The following is a 17,666-nucleotide window of genomic DNA, read 5'->3' on the forward strand; positions in this document are numbered from 1 at the left end:
CTGCACTTTCTGCCCATTTCTTTTGAGGAATGAAAGCAGTTTAACAAAGATTAACATGATTCATGTCCATGCCAGTGGGAGGAGATTAAAGCACGTTTTTATAATTTGTTTGGAAGGCAGGATTTCCACATGAAGTGGTTAAAATGGAGACCAGTATTTACAGGAATCCTTTTAGTTGTATGGAAAATTTGTGCTCTGTGACAATAGCTGATATCTTTTTTCTTTCTTGTCTTCAGTCCAAGATGATGCCCTAGAGACAGCGTGGTGGAGGCCACGGGGTCCCATGGAAAATCCCTAGACTAGGAGTACGGAAATCTGATTTCTACATGTGCCTCCAACCTTGGTTAACTGTGTAACCTTCATACAGTTGCTTAACATCTGTAAACTTCAGTTTCTTTACTTGTAAGGTGATGATAACAATACCATTTTTCCTGTTGCCAAGAACCCTGGTGAGTGCCAGGGCACCCAATGCCCCTACTTTCCAGACTCAGCCTGCTCTGAGACCCCGCCTAGGCCTGTTTCCCCAGCAGCATCCCCCCCCCACCTCCGTCTTCAGACTTAACTTGATTCATCTTTCAACCCACAGGGCCTTGCTCTGGAGTAGAGTGAATCGTATAAACATGTGAGAATTTTCCTGGCTTGATACAGCCTCCCCCCTACCCGCCCCAACTTGACAGAGATCTAAACCCTCCCAGAAAACTGAGTAATACTGCAATTTCTGGAAATTTTGAGCCAAAAGGGTCTCAGGGACTCAGGGTTAGTTCTCTAAGGCTGCCACAACAAAGTAGCTCAAACTGAGTGGCTCAAAACAACAGAATTTTGCTCTCTTAGAGATCTGGAGGCCAAAAGTCTGAAATCAAAGTGTTGGCAGGGCCATGATCATTCTGAAGGCTCGAGGGCAGAATCCCTCCTTGCCTTGTCCTAGATTCTGGTGGCTCATGGCTGTCCTTGGCGTTCCTTTGCTTGTAGCCTCATCACTCCAATCTGTGCAGGGCTCTTACCTGACCTTTTCTGTGCCCTCTCCTTTTTCTTCTAAGAGCAGTGATGGTTGGCTTTAGGACTCACCCATATCCAGTAGGACCTCATCCTAAGTACATCTGCAAGACCCTCCTTCCAAGTAAGGGCCTATTCTGAGGTTCTGGGTGGACATGTATTTTGGGGAGACAGTACCCAGCCTACTACAGGGGCCCTTTAAATTGTGCACTCTGTGGGCAGATGTATGTTTTTTCGGTAAGGCAAACCCAAGATCCAGCACACACTTTGAGGAACAATGCCGCTTACTATCCCTTCATCCCATTCTCACCCTCTGACTCAATCCTGTTCAAAATTCTTTGTCCCTATATTGTCCCTCTTGACCCTAACCATAAACCTGGGTGTCCCCTTGGACTCATTCCTTGCCCTCACTGTTACTCCCCAACCTCCCCTTTCCAACCAGTCATCAAAGCCCGTGCATTCTCTCTCCAAGTTCCAGTTGAATCTCTCCCCTTGTCTCTATCTCTCACAGCCAGTGCTGGCTTCTGCGCTGCTGCCTGAGACGCTGTATGAGCCTCAAAGCTAAGTCCCTTGGCTCTGGTCTTCTTCTCCTGTTCCCATCTCCCTATTGTTTCCTGAGTCTTTAGAAAAGCAAATCTGGTCAGCTCACATCCCTGCTGACAGTCCTGCGGGGACTCCATCTAACGTCTGCCTCATCTCCCCTTTCAGGTCCTCACATATATGCTCCCCTCCAGCCACACCAAACGCTGTGTGGCTTCCTGAGCTTGCCAAGCTCTTCCTCGCCTCTGCTCTCCGGCACAACGTGCTCATGGAGCCTGCCTGACTCAGCTCTGTTCATCCTTGCAGACTTATCTCAAGCTCATTTTCATTTCTGAAGCCAACTCTGTTGACTCCCCAGCTGGGTTAGGCATATACTTCTGTACGCCTCTTACCCCCTCATCTGTATGCACAGGTGCTTAATTCTTGATTTTCTTGTCTGTCTTTCACACTAGATCCCTTCATGGTACATACCTTTCTTCTCTGTATTCTAGATATCTCTGTCCCCCAGACATCTCTGTCCCAGACAGCAAACATGGTACCAGGCACATAGTAGGTGTATTAAGTACTTGCTGAGTGAACGAAATGAGGTCTTCCTGGCAGAGTTTAAAACTAGGAATTGGCCATATCAGAGCCAATGTGTGGCAGTTCTTATGTAACATGTGGCCCTTTGAGATTTCTAATTTCTATATTAGAATATTCAACATGTGATTCTCTAGGCATACTGGGGTCATGTCATCCCTTTGTGAAGGTGATTACATATGTGGCTACAGAAGCACAGGTGAAGCTCAGCTGAGGATTATATATGTCTCTCTCTCTCTCACACACACACACACATAAAATCTTCATGTTTTATTTATATGGCTGTATTTTTCTAACTGAGCAGAAAACTTCCTGACGGGTTAACCTTCCTGAGGGGAGAAGTCTGAGCCCAGGGCATCTTCACAATGGGAGACATCCAGAAAGTACCACCAGTCAAGCAAAGGATGGCTAAGAAGCATGTCAGTGTAGTTCTCAGAAATACATCAGAATTATGGCTCTGAGTTTAGTGGACTGCCCCCTTGACATTCCAGTCACGTCTGCAAGCTGTATCACTTTCTTTCCGGGAGTCTGAATGGACTCAGGAGGAATATCTGACCACTGAGATCCAGCAGTGAGCTGTATGGTGCGGCAGGGGGATTCCGTACCGAGGATTCTGTAGGGAATTCCTCTGTGACTTGCATGCATGGGCACTTTCATTCACAAACTCTACAGCACTTATGAGCTCCTCACTGTATACCTGTTACCATAACTGATGCTGTGGGTGTAGAGAAAAAGACCGGACCAGCTCCTAGGGGAACCAGATTTTACACCTGTGTCTTCAGTGGCACTTGCTCAGTGCTGATCACTTTCCTGGTCCATCCAGAGCCTTTCTTATCTGTGGACTCAAACCCCAGACACTTATTTAGCATTGGAAGTGATGAGTCCAGTGGTGGGGATGCTCGTCCTTATGTGGAAGATTCCCTTCTTTGTCATTTAGTCTATATTATCATATCAGCTAAAAATCTCTGACCTTGCAGCCCTTAAAAAGAAAGATGTAATGGATGGATGACGGTAGAAGGATGACCCAGATACAGTATTAAGGGAAAAAAAGCAAGGTTCAGTATAGTATATATAGTATGTTTATGTATATAGTGTAAAACCATTTTTATTTTTATTTTTTTGAACTTTATTTTTCTTTTTTATTGTAATGTTACAGTGTGTCAATTTCTGGTGTACAGCATAATGTCCCTGTCATGCGTATATATACATATATTCATTTTCATATTCTTTTGTATTAAAGGTTGTTATAAGATATTGAATATAGTTCCCTGTGCCATTTTTATTTTTGAAACACTGGTGAAATGTGGTTCTGGGACCAGCAGTATCAGCATTGCCCAGGAACTTGATGGAAAAGCAGATTCCATCCCAACCCTACCATCCTCCTGAATCAGAAACTGTGCACGTGGGGCCGACCTCCAGATGGTTCTGGTGCACCCTCAAGTTGGAGAACCACGGCTCTAGAGTGTCCTGTCCTGGGATAGTTTGCTACTATGAGTAGTGTCCTAGGATCTGTATGTAACACCTTCATAATTTGCATATGGTCACTGTATATGGTTTACTTATGTTTGTAAAGGATTTTGATTACATTGTATCAGAAATATGGGCAATGTATTCCTATTTGTCTTTCCTTTACAAAATCAGTCAAACAAAAAAGCCCACAAATTATATGCGCCCCAAAATGCTGACGACTACAATAAAAAAATGTCTGGAGGACGATACTTTAAGCCAGTGCTTTTCAGACTTTGATGCGCGTACAGATTGCGTCCAGGCCTTGTTAAAATGCAAGACAGCATTGAAGCCTGAGGTTCTGTATTTGGAACCAGCTCCAGGCCAAGGCTGCTGGTCTGTGGATCACATTTTGAATAGCAAGCCACTAAAATGTTATCCATGGTCATTTCTGGAAGGTAAAATTATGGGAGATTTTCACTTTCTGCATTTCACCATTGTGCATTATTTGAGTGCTGGTTTTATTTTTTTTACAAAGAGCTGTATTCAAAAAGAATAGAGAGTTTTTAAATCTTTCACCAGAATTTGCCTTACTTCTCTATTTCTCTGCTATGCAGGCTTAGCCTTTAAAAAAAAATTTCCAAGAGTGCATCAAAAGGAAACTAATTTATTGGCCTTATGCATCACCATGCCACCCGAATCATTGCAGATATAAATGTTAAAAAGCAGTAATGTTAATATTTTATAACTATACCCTAACCTTTAAAAATTGTGAATCACTCTATTGTATACCTGTAACATGTAATATTAGACATCAACTATACTTCAGTTTAAAAAATATGATATTGTAAAATAGACACATAAATAAAGTTTAAAAAGCAGTAGTGTTAGATGGTAGAAGGCAGTTGGAAGGGATTCAAATTAGCTGGAATTTTTTCAGTGGCAGGCATCAAAAACGTAATTGAAATAGGCTTAAGGAACTAAAGGAAATTTTTAACAAATCCAAAGGAAATGACGGTTTCAGTCAGGGCTGAACCTAAGTCTTCAAATGACATTCTTAGGATTTGGTCCCTTGCCATCTCTCGGCTCTGCTTTCCTCTGCCGTGGCTTTGTCTTCACGCATCCCTCTTTCCCTAGGAGGCCACCAGAAGCACGAGACTCTGTGTTATCAGAGTAGTGGCCACAGCAAGATGAGAACTCCTCTTCCCAGCAAGTCCCGGAAATGACTCCTGTTGGCACCAGCCCATCTTTGAATCTCCCAGTGACTCCGACCGGCTGGCCGTGGCCACAGGTACGTTTCTGAAGAAGCCTGGCAGCGGCACCAATCCCATCCAAACCAGCTGAGAGGAAGGAGTGATTCCCCAGAGGAGAACCGAAGTGTTTTCGCAAGAACAAGGTAGAATAGATGGAAAGCTTGAGACGGTGTTCTGTTGTGCAGATCATGCAGCCCCGTCTTCTCATTTTACTTATTTGGAAAACAAGTTAAGTCACGATAGTAAATGGCGGAGCCAAGACTTCCCAATTTCTGCTCCATTGCTCTATCCTCTCTACTGTACAACCTCCACCTTCTTGTAAACTAGAAATGAAATCAAGCATGAAGCCTCTAGGACACCTGCTTATCACTGAAATGTCTTCTTAAATGCTGTATTTCAGATATGAAGCTTAAAGGAGCTGTGGTTGCACATCGATCATCTTTGACTCTCTTGCACTGACTGCTCAGAGTAAGCAAGAAAACCACATTCCTTCTGTGATAGTAATCCTTGCTCCTCCTTTCCTCTCTGGGGAAACAAGTTGACGCTTGACAAAGCGTAGCTGCTGATCTACTTGGGAAAAGTTTGAGCCCTAACCAGATGATCCCATAAGGGAGGCTGATGCCCTATGGATGGAGGGGCTCACACCAGCCTCTGATCCTCTCTTGTGATATATTTTATCCCAAGAACATGATTAACAGTCTAGACTGAGTCCTCCCTTTGGGCGGGCTTGTTGCCCTCCCAGTTTTCCCAGGCACGGAGATATCCTTGCAGACAGGTACAGGCATGCATCAGAAATCTGGAGGCTCGCCCCAAAAGTATGCCTGCCGTTCGTGAAGGGGCAATGCAGTAATTACCTGTGAGTAATGCCGTGGCAGAACTTCTATGAGAAATTAAAGCTGAAAAAGAGGGCTTTCCTTTCCTTGAAGGAAGGGTATTGGGTGAACTCATTCTTGCCTTGGGAACCCACTCTTCTGTTTCCCCCAAAGTCTATCCCTTTCTCCCTAGATATCTTCCCTTAAGCACCCTACTCTGGCACTCAGCAAGCCATAGGAATGAGAAAGGATGGGCGGGAAGTAAACAGTCTGTTTGCTCATAGCAATTGAAAGTTTTCTTTCAGTAGTTCTGTTCTGGAGGAGGGAGCTGAAGATGATTAAATCCTGACATTTGCCCTGACATTCGGAGAGCAGCACCCGGGCTTCTGGTGGCTACAGCAGCAGGTAGGAAAAGAATGGTTGTTCTTACCTTTTGTTTTTCATAAAAGACAATTTGAAGGCAAATTTAATGTCAAATGTCAGTCTGTTGGTCCCAGAACCAACAAAGGATTTAAATAATATGATTTCTGTCTGTAAACCATCCTAGACTAATAGAGGATTGGTTCTACTGTTGGAGAACGTGTCTTGTGATTTCCTTTTTGGAGAGGGGGTGCCTTGGGTTGTCCGGTATAACAGCCATTGTATCAGTGCCAGGAAGAAACTCATGTCTTGAGTTAGGCAGCGTCTGTGTTCTCTGGATATTCACTTCTGTTGTGCATGTTTACATACGTGTGTGTCTCACACACCAGACACACAGTCACCTTTGTTAAAACACTCAGAAAAGCACAGATGATGATCTGACCAGAAGACAGGCTCCTTTTGATGCACTGTTTTATTCGAAGTCTTTCAAGACCCCATCAATTGACTTCTTTGTAAGACACCACCATAATTTTTTTTTAAAAAAGGAGTCATTATGAGGCAGAAATATTAAGTAAGTGTCAGTTACATTCATATCCATTACATGCTCACTCTCTGGGTTGCAAAAGGAGACTTTTATATACTGTGGGGTCATGTGCTTCTGTATAAGGGATATAATTTAGTGAAACTAGATGAGAGACTGTAGAGTGAATATGATGAGCCATTACAGAGTTTGTCATAACCAGATCCCAAGTGTTGTAAAAGTAAAATATGATGTGTGCATGATGGAAGGAAGTAATAAAGGGAATATGGAAAAAGACAAAAGGGAGTTCCAGGAGAATTTTTAGATCTACTTTTTAAAAGCAAACTAAGGTTTTGAGCGAGCAACTTACTGAATCCATTCTCAGAGAAAATATTTGTGAATTGTGTCATGGCTTTATTAAATGACCAAACATTGAGGTTTTCTGTTGTTTACCATTGTGTGTGTGTGTGTGTGTGTGTGTGTGTGAGAGAGAGAGAGAGAGACAGAGAGAGAGAGAGAAAGCGGAGACACTCTCTTGCCACACTGTGATACAGACAGAAGCTGGCTTATTTTAAAATGCGCTTCAGTAAACACTGATTCTGCAAACATTAATCAGCACCTCTGTGTTCTGGGCCCTGTCCTAGAATGAACCTGATAGCCACAGAGATTTAGTGCAGTTACTGCAATGGGGCTCCTAAGGTGGCCTGGTTGCCAGAACTACTGGTATACCATCCTGCTAGAAAAGGGTATCTTGTCTTCCAGTTGGAAGTGACATCCTGTGGAAAAGAAACAGCACCTCCCAAGCTTCCTAAACACCCAGAGCTCTGAGGCCGAGGAACAGCAGGGCAGCACTCCTAGATTTGGGTGCCGTTGTGAGCCCTGAGGTCCCTGGGTGGGAGCGAGGTGCTGGACTCTGACCGGACACCTGGCCTAGAGCCACACGGGCTCTCAGACCGGGGTGACACCTTTCTTGCCTTGCCTTCTTCCCCAGACCTGTGGGAGTAAGGGGGGTGGCCGGAACCCCTCCCTCTATGGAGGAGTCTTCTCTGGGTGTCTCCCAGGGGACCCTCTTCTCCATTTTGTACCACATGTGAATGGCCCCTGAGCCCTCAGCAAACGTGACTGAAGCTCCTTGCAGACCAGCCCTGGTCCCTCTCCTGCCCTTAGAAGCTGCTCCTCAGCTGACCAGAGGCAGACCCGGAAGCCAGGCTGGCAGATGCACACGTTGCCTCATTACCAGCGCACGGCCGTCCTCTTCACTTCTTCCCCACAGTTCCTGCTGCTTCTCTTGGATGCTGCCAGTAATACCAGTCCCCACTCTGGAAAGTGTCTGAGTGTCATTGATGGTCCCTTGGCTTGTCATGTCTCCCAGTTCTAGTGAGAAATGCTACTGTGAGTGAAATGAAAAAACAGCAACAAAACAAAGATAATAATAACCCCTACCCATTGTAAACATTGGCTCTGTGGCAGGCCCCGTGCTAAAAGCTTTACATCAGGTGCTCATTTATTCTTTACAACCACCTATGAGGTAGGGACTACTGGTATCCCCATTATACAGACAAATAAATTGAGGCTTAGCTATTTACCTGTTGTTGGGAGGTTCACATCTAACTGCCTGACTCGGAAGCATTCAACACAGCTGTGATGAGAATGACGATCAAGTTTAGCTTGAACACTGGCCAAGAGAAGACAGCACAGACCTGTGAGAGGGTGCTTGGACAGATGCCCTTCTGGCCCCCTTAGCTTCCCTGCTCTTCCGTGATGCCTCTGGAAAGGTCTGCCAGAGACCACCAGGGAGACCAGAGGGCTCACTCTGCTGCCTGTGGCTTCTCCCTGCAGGTGGCCTGTCGCGCTTCCCTTTGAGGTCTGGTGGCAGACATTTATCTTGGTCTTTGTTTACAAACAAGGGCCATGCATCCTGTTCTTTCCTTGCTATTTGGGGCTGACTTTAATCCCAAAGGAGCGTATGTTTTACTTCCACTCTGCTGGTGTTTGCGGACACAGACCCCAGCCTTAAGAGGAGACTGGGAGTATCCATAACCTGTTCTTTCCCTTCCCTTGACTTTCAGCTACTATGTTCCCCAGAACCTCCCTGGAACCTAGCGTTCTCCTTCAGGGATGGTTTTTGTTTCATCAACTACCCCTCCTGGTACTCCTGAAACTCCTCTAGGGGAGCATTTGTAAAGTCTGCAGGCTGTTTACCCTGGGACTCCACAATTCACAGGTCATGTCATATAGTCATTTCTGAGGGATCCTCCCATTGAACCCCTTTCTGTTTGCAACCTGTAGGCAAACTCTTCTGTAACGTGGATCTTGTCTTATAAGCCCAGACATCCCAGGGAAGGGCTCAGAGCAGCCCCCACAGTGAGACCACTCGACGGCCCTTTGGTTAACCCAGGGCCGCATCCCCTGAGACTTCTTACAAACAATTTTTATTGTGTGACTTGGCAATGAACTAGTGAAGTATCACCTTCTATGAAATTTGGCCTTAGCTTGCTTATTTCCAGTTTCAAAGATTTTCTCTAGTCTTTCATTTTTATTTCAAGAGAATAAAAGAGTTGAAGATTTGAGGCCACAAAAAGGAAGGGGGCTAATATTAACTGAGCACCTACTATGTGCCAGGTACTCTACTAGCTTCTTTACATATGATACAACATTTAACCCTGAGAGAACCTGGTAAGGTAGGAAGGCCCATTTCTAGTTGAAAAGACTAAGGATCGGAAAGAGTAAAGCCGCTACATGGGTGGAGATGGAGCACAAACATGCGGCAGGATGCAAAGCCCAGCTTGCTTCCCTACCCCGCACTGCCTCCACCTTGATTATAAACCCCTTCCCAGTGGGCAGGAGGGACTCAGATGGCGCATCTCAATTAATCTTTACAGTCCTGGGATTTAGGTATGTGGTGCCTGTTTGGTGGATGAGGAAACCGAGACTTAGGGGGTGCTGCTTGGGTAATGGGCATCAGCTGCTGTTAAGGCTTGACAGTTTCCCAGTCATCTCAGAGGCAGATGCCTTCCGAGGAAGCGGTGTTCACGTGAAGAACTTAACTCCCAAGATTCTAAGCAACAGTAATCTACTTGTATCACTTTCGATTTTCCAAACCTTGATCTTTGCCATCTGTATTTACTTACACAAGCCCTACTTTGTGTTTCTCACAGTTTTATTTCAAAGACACGGGTCAGTATCTATGAAATGACATGCTTGAGTACTATTTCGTCGTTACTCGGGCCAATTCCTCGTTACCGAGCATTTGAGGTGGTTCAAAGATTTCAGCTGCGCTTCTTCCATTTGTTGCTGTGGTTGGAGGGCGTGTTTTCCAAAGAGGACGTCAGTGAGTCAAATAGTGTGACAGCATCTATAGCTGTCATAACAAATAGCCAGTGGCTTTCCTCGGAAGCCTCACCTTGTCACCAGCCACAGACGCAGGCACTGGTTTCCTTACAACTCCAGGCTGCCCTGCTCTTCCCTGAGCTGTGTTCACTTGTAGTTCTCCGGTGCAGAAGTCCTGGGGGTAGTGATGTTAGAGGGCCTCTCCTCCCGTCACCGCGCCTTCCAGCGGAGGGCCAGGCCGAGCCGGCCGCCTGCAGCAGCTGCCTCCCGTCAGAGTGCGGAAGACCTGAAATGACATGTCCCATGGCCTGATGAGGTTGGAGGCAGGGGTAACAGGTACGGGACAAGTGGGGAAGTCAACAGAAATGAGTGAAGCCCATGATAAATAGATAGGTCAGAGGAGAAATAGGGGACATGGGAAAACTAGCTTCTGAGATTCTTGAAATGGAGAGTAGGGTGTGAAATATATTTATTCGTTTACTGGCTTATGTTGCAGGCCAGCCTCCAAGATGGCCCCTAATGGCCCTGTCCCCCTGGCGTTAGCGCCCTGTGTGGTCCCCTCCCACACTCCGTCAGGCTTGGTCTGTGAGCCCAGTAGCATATGGGAGAAGTGACAATGTGTCACTTCTGATATTAGATTATAAGAGATGAGGCTTCCTTTTTGGTCACTTTCTTCCTCTCCTGAGTCACTCACTCTGGGCCAAGCCAGCTGCCTTGTTGTGAGCGGTGCTTTGGAGCGGACTGTGTGACGAAGAACGTGGCGGTAACAGCTTTCTAGCTACAGTAGAATCTAAGTCATGCCTCTGCCGGAAAGCCTGTCCCATCTGCTCAACTCTGTTCCCCGTTAGACCATGAATAGACGTTAGTTACCTGTTGCCGCAGAACAAGCCACCTCGCAATAGCGGCTGAAAACAAGGATTAATTATTCCTCACAGGGCTTCGGTTAATTGAGTAGTTCTTACGCTGGCTTTTCCTGGGGCTACTCGTGTGACTGCAGTCAGCTACAGATTAAGAGGGTGACACTCTCATGTGTGGCGTCTCAAATAGCGAAGGATGGAACAGCTGGGGTGGCCTTTCATTGTGGGCTTCGTCACAGCGGGATGTTCTCAGTACCAAGAGGACCAGAATTGACACTGCAAGGCCTTGTGAGGTCTGAACTTGGATGCTACACAATATCACTGCCGCCACATTCTATTAGACAAAGCAAATAAAAAGCCAACCCAGATTCAAAGGGTGGGAGGAATAATCTCTACCTCTCAATTAGAAGATTCGTAGATAATGTGTGGTCATTTCTAATCCATCAATTCCACCCTCTGGACACAATTATTTAAATGCCCCCCCATAGGAAAAATACACTCCACTCTCCCCAGACCCCTGAGATCTCACCCAATGAACACGTTAGGCTCTAAGTCCATGCTCTCGTGATCTGAATCTGTTGCAAACCTAGCTAAGATTCCTCGTACGTAGCTCCTCTTCCACCAGGGATAAGGCTTGCCTTCCAGCCTAACAAGTCCTGGGCTCTGTTTATTTCCTCTAAATTCTGCTTGTAAACTAAACCATACACCCAATATTGGGTGTTGAAAGGGGGACATGGTAACCCCAGCAGACATTTCCATTCAGAAATAGAGTAACAGGAGGCAATGGCAGTAATAGGCCCACAGCACTTCTGAAGTCTACTGGGGCATGTATTTTCAGGTTTTCCTACTCAAGCAGGCAGAGTTCCTTGGTTATGGCCTGGGTCTGCTCTAGACTGAACCCTCTGGGTTCTTGGCTCCATCTTCTGAGATGTCTTTTCTTTGTTTTAATATAAATAGCCTATGTTTGCAGCTTAGTAACGTTCTCAGCCTGCGTCCTGACTGTGGAAAGTTGGGGATCTAGAGGTCTCGTATCATTTTAAACTCTTACTCCAATCTGATAGAATTTCTTTAAAAACCTTACAGGTTTTCTGTGACTCTCATTGTTCATTTCATCAGACAAAATCTATACCTACAGTTCTTTTGGGGACAGGCCTCCACACTAGTGCTGTCTAACAGAAATATGATGCAAGCCACAAATGTGAACCATATGTATATATTTTAATATTCTAAGAGCCACAATTTAAATAATAATAAAAAGAAACTGGTGAAAGAAACTTTAGTAGTATATTTTATTTAGCACACAATATCCTAAATATTATCATTTCAACATGTAAGCAATATAAAAATTATTAATAAGATAGTTTACATTTTTTTCATGCTAAGTTTTTAAAATCCAGGGTGTATTTTGTTTTATTTTATTTATTCATTTTTTAATTTTTTCATTGAAGTATAGTTGATTTCGAATGTTGTGTTAATTCAGGGTGTATTTTACACTTATAGTACCTCTCAATTTGGACCGGCTACACTTCAAGTGCCCAATAGTTACATGTGGTTTGTGGCTACTGTGTTGGGCAGCCTGGCTCCAGATTACTCAGAGCTGTTTTGGGATTAGGCTTCTATGAATCTTAGAAGTGCTTTTGTCCAGCTGAGAAGGTCTGCTAAGCATTTCCTAAAGTCTTTTAGAGATTTTGATAAAGGGGCCACTCCTTACAGCCATATCCTTGATTAATCTTTACTGTGAGACCATTTCATCCTTTGTGAATCCTTCGCCAGCTGGCGAGGATGGAAATGAGGAAATGTGTTACTTCCCAAAGCAGCAGGTCCCAGGCCTTCTTTATTTCCTCTAAATTTTGCTTGCAACCTCAATGATTCCTTCTTTAACTCAAATCTTCTCTCTTCCTGTACCATATTCTGCAAAGCTTAAAAAAAAAATCTATTGATACTTCTAGCATTCTGCCTGGAAATTTCTTTAGCTCAGACCCACAAATTTATTAGATATGAATTTTTTACCTTACAAATGACTACAGATGACTGTTCAGCTGATTGTTTCAGCAATACGGGTGGCCCTTTCGCCGGCCTCCAGGAAGAATTTCCTAACTGCCCTTTCAGCCTCTGCCAGCCATCTGGTCCCAAAGCCCTTGCCTCATGTCTTCAGTTTGTGTCAGGGCAGCACCCTACTCACCAATTTCTGTTTTAGTTACTCATGGCAGCATAACAAACAACTCTAAAACTTGGTGACTTGACAACAATTTATTATTTCTCATGATTTTGTGAGTTGACTGGCTGTTTTAATTGCTGGTGTTCCCTGGGCTTATTCATGCAGCTGTCTTCAACTGGAAGATCACCTGGGATGGAGATGGGCTGGGCCTCCCTCTCCATGTGCTCTTTCATCCCTAAGGAGGCTGGCCTTTCTGACATGGGGGAGCCTCTAAGCTCATACCTGTTGATCCCATTGGCCAAAGTAAGCACACGTCCAAGCTCAGGGTCAGTATGCAAGGAAACCACACAAAGGTTCGGGTCCTGGGAGGAATGATTAGTTGAAGAATAACTAGTATAAATCTCCTATTGGTATCTTACAGATTACATGAGATGATTTATACATAAAGCACTTTTTAGCCTAGTATTACTGCTCTGAATCTGCCCGAAGTCCCACAGGCAGATACTGGAATTTCGTTCCAAAGCTGCTTTTACTTTATGTTTAGAAAGATCCATCCATGTTTGCACTAGTCATGGGCTACCAAGCAGCAAGGGGTTGGGTGGAGGGGACAGGTTATAGTGTCAGACATCGTGCAAAAGCATCAGCTATGTTACCTCATTTCATCTTCAAAGCAGGCCATTTTACAGATGGAGAAATGAGGCACAGAGAAATGAGTTAAGGGCCTAGGGTCACAGAAGGTAAGAGGTGGAGCCTGGGCCCGGGCCCAGGCAGCCTGGCTCTGAGGGCTGGTCTTGTCATCACTTGTCATCACTGTCCCACAGCTGTGTACACACAGAGAAAGCAGGAGAAGCCACAAAGTTGGGGGCAAACAAAGCCTGGGGTGCAGAAGAGATCAGGGCAGCATCCCAGAGTCTGTGTGTATGTTCTTTTCAGGTGTCTGACCCTTTGGGTTTTCTGTAGAAACTGTCCTTCTAGAACCCTGACTTTCCTAAGGCAATCAGCTTCCCCCATCAGGGCAAATGTATATGGCGGGGTCTTGCTTCTAGTTAATCTCACTTTGATTCTCACATCTGAACTGAGCTTGTTAAGTTGAAAATATTCTTTCTGATGCATTGTGAAAATAATGGCTCGGTTGTGCTGGATGCTGACCAGAGAGCGTGCTGTGTCTTAGAAGACCAGGACGGGGCTCCTGCCATCCCAGTGGAGAACACACAGGTCCCAACAGAAAACAGTCACTCTGGTTCTGCCGCTGCCACGTCAAGATTTCGGATACATGAAAGTGCCAAGTTTGTAGGATGACATCTTCACAATCATGTCTGTTAAAATCTGCCCAAATGTCACTGCGAGTTGCACTTTCAAGGGTTTTGGGAGTTACACATTTGGGGAAATAATGGGGAAACGTTAAAGAAATAAACCAAGCTGGAAGGAGTCTAATGCAATGTGCGTGTAAAGAGAAAAGTTTTGAGTCAAGTATGATCTGTGCTACTCAACTCTGTCTTGGTTAGTTTTTGTTTAAGTGAGCACAGAAAGGCCTGGGTGATGAGTGTGTCTTCAGTTAACAGAGGAAGAAGATTTATGACGGTGCAGAAACATGGAGGCCGCAGAAGGTGCTGCATCCACATAGGTGGGTGCAAGTCGCCTGCCTTCAGCGCCCTGCACTTGGAAGCCCACACAGCAAGCGGTGGAGTGAGCCGTTTCCAGGTTAATTTCTATTGCAAGTGTCAACAATCTCCAAAGTGTTGGCCTAAATTAGGAAGCCGTTTTGATCTTTGATACTGCAGGGATTTTTGCCATGAATACTTACAGGACGCTTGCCAGCTTCTCAGGGTGGCCTGTCATTAAGGAAGCTGGGGCTGCCGAGAGCTTGCCTCTTCCTTTGTTGCAGAAATCTTTTCCTCTGCCCAGAAACTCTAGCAGTTTGGGTGTAGAATGGTCCTATGTACTGAAAAAGAGATTGGAATCTCTCCATGCCCGCTCTCTCCTGCCTTGCCTCCTCATTTGAGGTGTTTATGTCATTTTAAATAAACATCTTCAGGGTATTTCCAGCAACAAACATTCTAGAGCATTCGTTATGATTTATCTTGTGTAATTTCAGCCCTTGATGGGAGCCATTTATTCCCACGTTCTGCATCATTGGTTTCCTGACCGAGTACAGGGGACTGGGTATGTTCTGTGTGCCACTGCTCTATACCTCAGATGGCTAGCTTGTTTATGAAACCTTTCATTGTTTGACTAATAGTTAATTATATCCATATTTGTAAAGGGGAAAGGCGTGCAGCCTGCTGAAGCGGTACATATATCATGGAGCAAAATATTGTTCCAGAGTTGTATCCTTTCAGCGAAGTCCTTATTACTGAAATAATGGAAATTGTGTTCGTTCGTTCAATGGTTTTGGTAAGCGAGGTGTGTCCACTGCAGACTCATTCTGATGTGCGTGAAATGATGTTCATTGAAGCAGCAGACAAGGTAGACGGTTCCTTTCTGAGTCTCTGAGCCCAGCCAGAGCTGTTACCAGACGTGGTTTGAGGGGAGCCAATGAGAAAAGTAGACAGGATTAAGAAAAAAATAGCAATTCCTGGTCAGGTCAGAGTAAGGTTTTCCCCAGTCTAGAGACCAGCTGGACCGTCAGCTACTGAAAAATGACGCTGAGAGCTGACACTCACTCACATTTCCCTCCCAGCAGGACTCTCAAAAGCACTTTTTGTTTTTCTAGATAAAGATTTATTAAGATGCTGAAGAGAACAGAGTAGGCTAAAACTACCCAGATTTGTTTCACTGTGTTTCTATTTAAATTTAGACAGCCACTGCCTGTCCTTCTAATCGAGTTGCTCAAACCAGAGCTGAGAAGCCACCCAGCCAATGGCACAGTGCCACATCCTCTATTCCTTTTCAGGTCCCATGGCTTAAGCCTGTCTCAGGTTTGCAGGTCTCAGGTTGCAGAGCTTGGTCTTAAGGCAAACTCGAATTATGAACACTTCCTTCAGAGGCCAATAGTGCCTTTGCATTTTGAACCTCTAGCAGGGAAGCAGAGCCCCCAGCCCAGGGTAGGGTTGGATGGTGCTTTATCAACATGACTTGAGAGAGCTCAGAAAGATTTTTGTCCCCCAGATACTCTCCCGCTCATTTGCCACACCATTAAGGAGCCTTTAAAAAAAAAAGTGTATTTATTTATTTATTTTATTGAAGTATAGTTGATTTACAATGTTGTGTTAATTTCTGGTGTACAGCATAGTGATTCAGTTATATATATATATATATATACATATATACACACATATATGTGTATATATTCTTTTTCATATTCTTTTTCATTTTAGGTTATTACAAGATGTTGAATGTTAATTCCCTGTGCTATACAATAGGACCTTGTTGGTTATCTATTTTATATATAGGAGTGTGTACCTGTTAATCCCAAACTCCTAATTTATCTCTTCTCCCCCTTTCCCCTTTGGTAACCGCAAGTTTGTTTTCTATGTCTATGAGTCTGTTTCTGTTTTGTAAATAAGTTCATTTGTATCACTTTTTAAGATTCCTCATATAAGTGATATCATATGATATTTGTTTTTCTCTGTCTGACTTATTTCAGTTAGCATGACCTCCAAGACCTTAGTATGATCTCCAGGTCCACCCATGTTGCTGCAAATGGCATTTTAATTCTTTTTTATGGCCGAGTAGTATTCCATTGTGTGTATGTATGTGTGTGTGTGATCTGTTGGTGGACATTTAGATTGCTTCAATGTCTTGGCTATTGTAAATAGTGCTGCTGTGAACATTGGGGTGCATGTATCTTTTCAAATTACAGTTTTCTTCAGATGTATGCCCAGGAGTGGGATTGCTGGATCATATACTAAGTCTGTTTTTAATTTTTTAAATAATCAAGGAGTCATTTCTTTGTGTTTACAAATATCTTTGGAAAATGCTTATTGTTTGCACCATAAGATAAATAGCTTATTTTCCCAATTTGTATATGAATTGGCTACGTTAGATCCATTCTTTCTCATTACAAATTGAGCACCTCTGAGAGAAGGGAAAGGGGCTCACAGGTTGGGGACAAGGACAGAGGAGTCATCTAGATGTCATGCCTGGATGAGGGGCTGAGGAAGGGCTCCTGGCAATCAGCGTGTGGATTCTGAGTGCCAGTGATTCCCAAATCTGCACCCACGGCCACAGCCTCGCTCCAGAGTCCCAAATCCATCCTTACAAGCTCCCTGTGGCTGTATCTATCTAAAGTCCAGTGGGCCCCCAAAGTGTAGCCTATTCAAAACTGAATCCATCTTTTCTTCTTTTTTGCCCAAATCTTCTGGAACTTTTGCCCCACTTCCCCTACCCAGTCACCGGTCCTGAAACGATCTCACTCATTTCTCTGCTCCTTACCTGACACCCCTGACTTCTTTCTTTTTTTTCTAAGCATCTTCATACTGACTATTGCAACAGCCTTTTGATTGGTCTGCCTGTTTCCATCACCTGCTCCCACTTCATTTCCTCTTTCACACCACAGCCAAAATAAACACAGATCTGACCACTACTCTCCTCTAAAACCCTTCCTTTAATTCTGCCATCTCTACAGAATAGTCTAAAGTCCATCGTCCAGCACACAGAGCCCATCTCAGTCTGGCCATGCCCCCCATCCCACCTCCTGGCCACACTGGAACACAAGCCTTAGTGACTTTACTTATGCTCTTTCCCCTGCATTAAATGACCTTTTCCTCTCCCATCCTGCTCTCATCAAACCTAGAGTAAATCTCCACTCCTCTGTGAAGCTCTCTTCAGCTCCCCAGGCCGTCCCTCCACTCCTGGAGCCCTTGAGACGGTGCTGCT

At 44.6% G+C, this 17,666-nt stretch overlaps 1 protein-coding gene across 7 annotated transcripts in view; it reads left to right on the forward strand.

The window, feature by feature from the left end:
- Positions 1-5,261: 5,261 nt before the first annotated feature.
- The window catches only part of FRMD6 (FERM domain containing 6), a 212,127-nt gene continuing 199,722 nt past the window's right edge, over positions 5,262-17,666 (forward strand). For 2 of the 7 annotated variants that reach the window (XM_072963054.1, XM_031679040.2), the window contains exons 1-2: positions 5,421-5,667; positions 5,929-6,028. The gene's annotated coding sequence lies outside the window, so the exon portion shown is untranslated. Of the gene's footprint in view, positions 5,280-5,420; positions 5,668-5,702; positions 6,029-17,666 lie in introns of those variants that run through there. The other 5 variants (XM_072963053.1, XM_015235574.3, XM_072963052.1 and 2 more) reach the window with 4 other exon arrangements.

The sequence above is a fragment of the Vicugna pacos genome, chromosome 6, assembly GCF_048564905.1.
Source record: "Vicugna pacos chromosome 6, VicPac4, whole genome shotgun sequence".
In the NCBI taxonomy this organism is placed as follows: domain Eukaryota; kingdom Metazoa; phylum Chordata; class Mammalia; order Artiodactyla; family Camelidae; genus Vicugna; species Vicugna pacos.